Genomic DNA, 7972 nt, shown 5'->3' on the forward strand with positions numbered 1-7972 from the left:
AAACACAAGAACAAATCTCTTGAAAAGTCCTTGTTCTTCCTGCAGCTTCTCCCTTTATACTTTCTCTGTCCCCTCCCATATGGACCATACTTGTTCTGTGATATTAGCTGGGCTCCTAATGGAATGCTACCAACTAATATTCCGTTTTTGTCTGAACACTTTTTACCTGATCGTGTTAAAAGCAACACCAAATAGCAATAGATATAAGGGAGATTATAGTCTGTCAATCAGTTGTCCTACTGCTTGTCTGATCATTCATACAGCTACAGAAGATATAAAACTCATTGTGAAACTGGAAATATGTAATTATAAATTACAACATTTTGGCATAAGGTTCAAAAGAGGAACAAAAGTACTTGCAGCTGCATTTAACTTGTTCAGGTTTAATGGGCTAGCTTACCTCTTTGAATAAAGGCAGTCTTTATAAGTAGATACTTATCATCTCTGGCACTAAAACTGTCCACAACATGCTTTAATAAAGAGAGAAATTAAGAATTCTAAGAACTAATTATTTCAGAATTGGTGTTATAATTTACCAATTTTAAAATTCTTTTTTAATTATTTTAAAGATAATTATTTTATTATCTTTATTCACCCACCTTCGTAAAGGTATACTCTCAAGAGTAGGGCAGAGAAAGTGCTTCAAGGTTGTCTTCAAGACCAACTTGAAAAAATGCAACATCAGCATCAGTGGCAGGCGGTCACCCAGGACTGCCACAAACGGAGGAAGAGTCTGCTGAAAGGATCTTAGTACTTCAAAACCTTATGACAATAACAGGAGATGCAAAAGCAGGAGTGGCAGATACAGTGTGCCGGAAACCAAATCAAGAACCCAGAGCCACCCACCTTACATGGAAAAAATGCCCCAGCTACAACACAGCCTCTTAATCCTGGATAGGCCTCATTAATCATCTTCAGACACACAGATAAGGCAATCATGGAAAACAAGCATCTTCAAGTGCAAGGGATAGCCAATGATGATGATCTCAACATGCTATCAGACATATCCACAAACTGAAATTCATCTCACTGTGTTTCACTGGTCATGCCAGGCAGTAATTAATTTTAGTTATTTTTAGTTCATTTTAATTTAAGGGTGCTTGAGAGATAACTCACTGACCATATCCATAGGGACAGAAGAAACTACCATCCTTGATCAGGAATGTGATCCACATTGCATAGCAATTTTTCCTGGTATCAACATCAGATCATTCTGATGAGAGTGGAAAAAACTCTAAAGTAAGCAGATCTGGGATAATCCTGTGGAATAGATACCCTTGACAGTCTCATCATCCTAATCCTATAGAATCTGGTATTATTGTAAACTCTGAAGCAGGAGTTCAACCCAAGTACTCTTAATTTTTAACATTACATTTTATCATTCTGGATAATCTTGCTGTCCAAATAAGTATCTGATTCATTTTCAAACCTGAGAAGCTCTAGCCTCAGCGACAGTTCATGATAAGGAGTTCCAGGGTTTAATCACAGGTTTTGTTTCAAAGTAGTCCTTTTCTCAGTTTGTAATCTGCCACTTAGTCATATGTATGAATGTGGTCTTTGTTCTTGTGTTCTCTGACAAAAAGAAAAGAAGTTGCAGAACTTTCATCTCTGTTAATGCATGAGTGTCCATCAGAAAGAAGCAGAATCAAGGCAAGTACTGAGGATGGAGTGGAAAGATGTAAAAAATTCAATTAATAAATACATGACTCTGAGCTTCCACCTATAAAGAATTTCATTCCATAACACAAGTGGATTTGAATAGTGTTGTGTCAATAACAGGAGGTTCAGACAGCCAGCTGTGCTTGGGATAGAATTTCCTAAGTAGAAACTGCCTAGTCAAGCCAACAGTCCCAACCAATACTGAATGGCACTACATTGTTCACATAGAAAACAAGAGAGAAAAAAACCTAGAGGAATGTCGGAACTCACTCCTACCCCAGCCCAGGGATGAGGCACTCTTTTAGGAGTGCCAGGAAGCCTAGGACCTCTGATGGCAGGCTTACTTGCCTGCATACAAATGCCAGGAGCTATACCTTGGGACTAAAGTTAGTCCTACATCAGTCCACACACGCATTACTGTGCAGTAAGGTGTCTACACGTGTGTTACTACACAGTAACTAATCAGGCGTAAATTTGATACCCGCAAGAAGCAGGTATCAAACTTACGCTCAAGTTGGTGTAAGTTGCCATATTTACTGTGCTGTATTGCTGTGTACATGTAGACACATGACTGTACTGCACAGCAGTTGCTGAGTGGTAAATGCACACATGTAAACATACTTAGTAATTCTATTGATACTTGAAAGCAGGAGCTACCTTACCCAGGGGCTAATAGTGCACAAAACTTTCTAAAATGCTGGATTTCCATTGTGGGCCTCGATTAGTGTATCTCAAGTTTTGTGAAAACTAGTTGCAACATTAAGGCCCCAAATCTGGATCTAAGTGGGCTGAAAAAAATATAATACAGGTAAAGATTATCTGGTACTTCCATAACTGTAGTTTTATTAATGATCTTTGAAAATGCTTTCGAAATACCAAAAACACTAAGGCTAAGTACAGATGTTCAGAAAGCCCAAGGCAAAATTGATCTAAGTTATGCAGCTTTCTGGAAGCAGCCTAGGTTAGATCGGTAGTGAACAAAACACATGTTCACCCTTTGGTGGTGGGGGAGCGGGGTGTGCAGGTTGTGGGTGCTCCTGCACACCTTCCAGCATGACCTGCAGGTCCCTGGACTGCCAGACAGGGCAGCTTGAGCATATGTGGTGCAGGGATTGGGAAGAAGGTGAGTTCCCCTGTTAATGTTGGGGGCACTAGCTTCAGACAATGGCAGGCATTCTGAATCTGCAAAGCCCTGCCTGACTACTTCCTCACCCTCAATGACTGGGAGCCCTTCCTGGATGAGTAGGGCCTGGGGGCTTCTTGTACCTGTGCCCTGGCACTGGGCCATGGGTCTCCCACCCTAGACTCCTCTGGCTTTCATCCATCTTCACAGGCAAGGGCACATCCCAGACTACTGCACTGGGCAACACAGTTTGGAGAGAAGGTGATCAGCCCTCAGTGGTGCGAGAACAGGTCAGGGACTACTTAGAAAATGTGGATGTGTATAAGTCCATGGGGCCAAATGGGATGCACCCAATGGTACTGAGGAAGCTGACTGATATGACTGCAGAGCCATTGGCCATCATCTTTGAAAACTCATGGGATTCAGGAGAGTCCTGGAAAAGGACAAACATAGTGCCCATATTTAAGAAAGGGGAAAAGGAGGCTCCTAGCAACTACAGACCAGTCAGCCTCACCTCACTCCCTGGAAAAATCATGGAGCAGATACTCAAGGAATCCATTTCTAAGCACTTGGAGGAGAAAAGCGTGATTAGGAACAGTCAGCATGGATTCACCAAGGGCAAGTTATACCTGATACTTTGATTGCCTTCTATGACCAGGTGACTGGCTCTGTGGATACAGGGAGACCAGTGGATGTGGTATACCTTGATTTTAGCAAAGCTTTTGATACGGTCTACCACAACATTCTCACAGGCAAGTTAAGGAAGTATGAGCTGGATGAATGGGTTGTAATGTGGATAGAAAACTGGCTGGAGCATCAGGCTTAGAGTGTAGTAATGAATAATTCAATGTCTAGTTGGCAGCCGGTATAAAATGGAGTGCCCCAGGGGTTCGTCCTGGAGCCAATTTTGTTCAGTGTCTTCATCAATGACCTCAAAGATGGCAAAGAGTGCACCATCAGCAAGTTTTCACATAACACCAAGCTCGGGGACATAGTAGATACACTGGAGGGTAGGGCTAGGATTCAGAAATTGGAGGATTGGGCCAAAAGAAATCTCATAATGTTCAACAAGGACAAGTGCTAAGTTCTGCACTTAGGACGGAACAATCCCATGCACCAGTACAGACTGGGGGATGACTGGCTGGGCAGCAACTCTGCAGAAAAGGACCTGGGGGTCACAGTGGACAATAAGCTGAATATGAGCCAGCAGTATGTCCTAGTTGGCCCAAAAGCTAACAGCATCCTGGGCTTCATTGGTAGGTATGTTGCCACTAGGTCAAGGGAAGTAATTATTCCCCTCTATTAAGCACTGGTAAGGCCACATTTGGAGTACTGTGTCCAGTTTTGGGACCCCCACTAAAAAAAGTATTTGGATAAATTGGAGAGAGTACAGCGGAGGGTGACAAAAATGGTGAGGGGGCTGGGGGATATGATTTATGAGGAAAGACTGGGGGATTGGATTTATTTAGTCTAAAGAAGAGGAGACTGAGAGGAGACTTAAAAGCAGTCTTCAACTACCTGAAGGGGGGCTCAAAATGGACCTAGGCTATTCTCAGTGGTGGCAGATGACAGAAGAAGGAGCAACAGACTCAAGTTGCAGCAAGGGAAGTTTAGGTTCCCTTGGGAAGAATTTTCTCACTAGGAGTAACACACTAGGTCATAAAATACTGGAACAGGTTACCCATAGAAGTGGTGGAAGCTCCATCCTTGTGGGGTTTCAAAACTTGGGTAGACAAAGCTTTAGCTGGAATTATCTAATTGGGGCTGGCCCTGCTTTGAGCAGGGGGTTGGACTTGATGACCTCCCTGAGATCCCTTCCAAACCTAACTTTCTATGATTCTATGGACAGTGCTGCCACAAGCCAGGCTGCTTGGACAGCATTCACCTTCCCTTCCCCTGCCCCACTCCCAGGGGGACACACTGGAGTACATGGGAATGCAGTGCAAGGAAGAGACATGCCCCAGTTTAAAATGCCACACCTACCAAACTTTTCTTGTTTTTAATAAAGAAAACCTCTTGAACATTGTCGCAGAACTTGGTACCTCTTACCAATCAACACAAACCAGCAAACCTTTGAAGGGAGCAGGAGGGGTTTGTGAAAGGAACAAAAGAACCTGGAAGGGGCATATAGGATGGGAATGAAGGAGGTTTTTGGATTAGGAGAAAAGCTGCAGGAGCTGAACTCAGCAAACACAAAACCTTGGAGGGGAGGCACAGGGTAGTGGGCTACAGACCTGACATACTGATTCCCACACTAAGAAAAAAAATGCCTAATAATTAAATTATGGGCTTAAATAAAAAGTATCCTGCAGCTGCCTATACACAAAGATTTCTTAAACCCACCAGGTCTGAGATTAAAACAAGACATTCCTGTAGCAGGGGCTGGGGCCAAGCCCCTGTTATATCCCCACAGAGCTGGCTGAGCCATCAGGAAACTTACCCAAATGGGTCTGGACAACTGGTACATCCCCAGCACACCAGAGAAAAAGGTTTGAGGAAAGCCAGGGAAACAGGCAGGCGCCTGGGGAAAAAGAACACATGCCACAAGGAGCCAGCTCTGATTGGCTCAGACAGAAGACCAGATAGTTTAAAAGGAGACACCAAAAAACTCATGGTGTTTGGCATCTCCAGCAGCAAGGATCAGGTGGCTGAACCAGGAAAGAAGACCAGCAGAGTGGAGGACCCACTCTAGCTGAACCCTCATGGAGCATCACAACCCAGGCGAGCCCCAAGCCAGGAGCACCCCTGCATGCTCAGACAGCTATGTAGATGCAGATGGTGGGGTAATAGGGATCATCCCAGAAAGTCCTTAGAGGCAGGTGGGGAAGACCCAGGACACAGTCAGTAGAAGCTGACTGGGAGGAAGGGAAAAGTGGAAAGCAGGGTTTAACCCAGCTGCTGACAGCCTAACAGAACCCTCAAACTGTAATGAAGCTAGAACAGCTCTTTTGCTTCTTTTTTTTTTTTTTTGTACTTATCTTTGAATTTGAAACAAAGGAGATGAGGAGTGAGGAATATCCCTTTTCAGTTATTGTCCCTGGGTAAATGAGGGCCAGCTGGGGGAGAATTATCCCTTCGACCTAAAGCTAACAGGTTCACATTCCAGACACCTTTGCCTTTGAAAGGGACTTAGTCTATAAGGCCTGACATAAGGCTGGAAGAGAAGAGACAGAAGGAAGTGAGGTAATTCAGGAATAATATCAGAAACCTAGAATCTACAGAAGAAAGGGGTAGGGATGATGACCTAGGGAATAGCAAGAGAGAGAGAAGGAGACAGGAGAAGCGGAGCATGAGTGGTTCAACCAAGAAGGGGCTCAGACAGGAAATCATCAGTGAAGAACCATCAAGGAAATAGTCCACCTGTGCTTACTCAGAGACTCTAGGTGTCTCATACTCCAGACCAACAGAAAATAACAACCATCCACCTGAGAGGGAAGGGGCAGGGTGTAGGGAAGGTGGAGCCATGCTGAAGACTGTGGTCCCTGCCATCTAAGAGTCACTCATCCTCCCAGATTTCATCATACCATCAAGGCATAGCAGGAAAGTGGGGAGGGTGAGCCAGACGATAAAGGAATTCTAACAAAGTGGGGCCGGAGGGGTGGGAAGAGGAGAACACACTTGCTCACAGTCCTGCTTGGAGAACAGTAAATCAACTTGAGCAAGACTCATTTAACAACCAAAATGCCTGCATGCAAGATTTGCTTAACTCATACACAAATACAGAAATTATAATTACAAATCCCACCATTAGAGCAGCTGGCTTTGATCTCCCTAGACATCTTCAGTCTTCTCTAAACTGAATCAGGATAGGACATGGCAGATGTGGATTTCTGTTACATTGATGAGACTGGACTACTTCACCAAACTGCAACTGTGGCACCCCTTTTCAAACTCACATTCACCTTGAATCACATCAACATTGAATGCCATCTCCATGCATTTAATAGGACTCGATTGGATCTGCATAATACTACACCCGAGGCAATCAGTTGGCTGAAAAATGTAGACACAGAATTGCGAATATGTTTCTCCTTCCTTTGTTATCACTATCATCTTATGTTTAAAAAAAGAAAAGAAAAAAAAGCTAATTCCCTACCTCTGGAATGACATGGGGCTTCTCCATGTTGGACATGGATAGGTGGGTTATCCCAGACCCACTGTCTGCCTGAGAGAGCTGTCGGGTAGGGACAGGGGTGGGAGGAGGCTGCTGGACCAGTCAGGAGGGAGGCTGTGGGGTGGGAGGCATCACCACAGAGGGGGACTTGGACTCCTAGCTCTCCCTCATGAGATCCGCAACCCCTTGGCCCCTACCCCTGGGGCCCAGACTCCCCACTTGGGGACCCCAACTCTATGACACTCAGCCATGCATGGGGCTCAAGGCACCCCACAGGACAGAGCCTGGAGGCTTTCTATCCCCACAAAAACTGCACCACTCCCCCACAGCAAGACCCAGGCCAGGAGAGTGGCCACAGGGAGCGGAAGAGCTATCCCCTGGGCCCCCATCTTGTAGGTGGATTAGCTGGGGCCAGTGGGCTCTGGTGCCAGATGCATTCCTAGTGCCAGATGCATTCCTGGTGGACATTTGGGTTGTAGTTTCCCCCTGGTTGTGAGTGCTCTTGAGCCCCTTTGGGACTGGCCTGCAACCACTTGGGGGGCCTGCACACATACAGGGCTGGCAGGGTAGAAGGTTACCAGTAGCAGGTTGTCAGGGTTGGGGGGGGGGGAGGAGCTGCTGGGGGGGCAGTATCCTTGACAGCTTTGGTATCATCCTGCAGGAAACCCAATCTCACTCCCCTCACCCACCACTGCCCCTCCGAGTGGGACCCCCCCAGTACCTTTCTGCTCCTCCAAGACTATGAGACACCAGATCCCTTGCACCACTTTTCCTGTCCTGGGTCCCCCTCCCACTCTGGAAGGGGCATGGTGGGAGTGATTCCCTCCAGCTGGCATCCAGGAGTCCTTCCTGTGGGACCCCCATTTTTGTAGCCCCAGGGAAGAGTCCCTGGAGTGGAGTACAGCATGCTGTTGGGGATTGGATAGCAGCCTCTCTCATCACTCCCAGCCAGAAGGGATATGGATTTTCTGAAGATAGCAATGCTGGGGAACAGTCATCTGCTTTAACAAGGGGAAGCCCAGGTTGCCACTCAACGTAAGAATCTACTGCGAGTGCTACTTGTCACTCCACTATGA

The sequence above is a fragment of the Alligator mississippiensis genome, chromosome 2 (assembly GCF_030867095.1).
Source record: "Alligator mississippiensis isolate rAllMis1 chromosome 2, rAllMis1, whole genome shotgun sequence".
Taxonomy (NCBI): domain Eukaryota; kingdom Metazoa; phylum Chordata; order Crocodylia; family Alligatoridae; genus Alligator; species Alligator mississippiensis.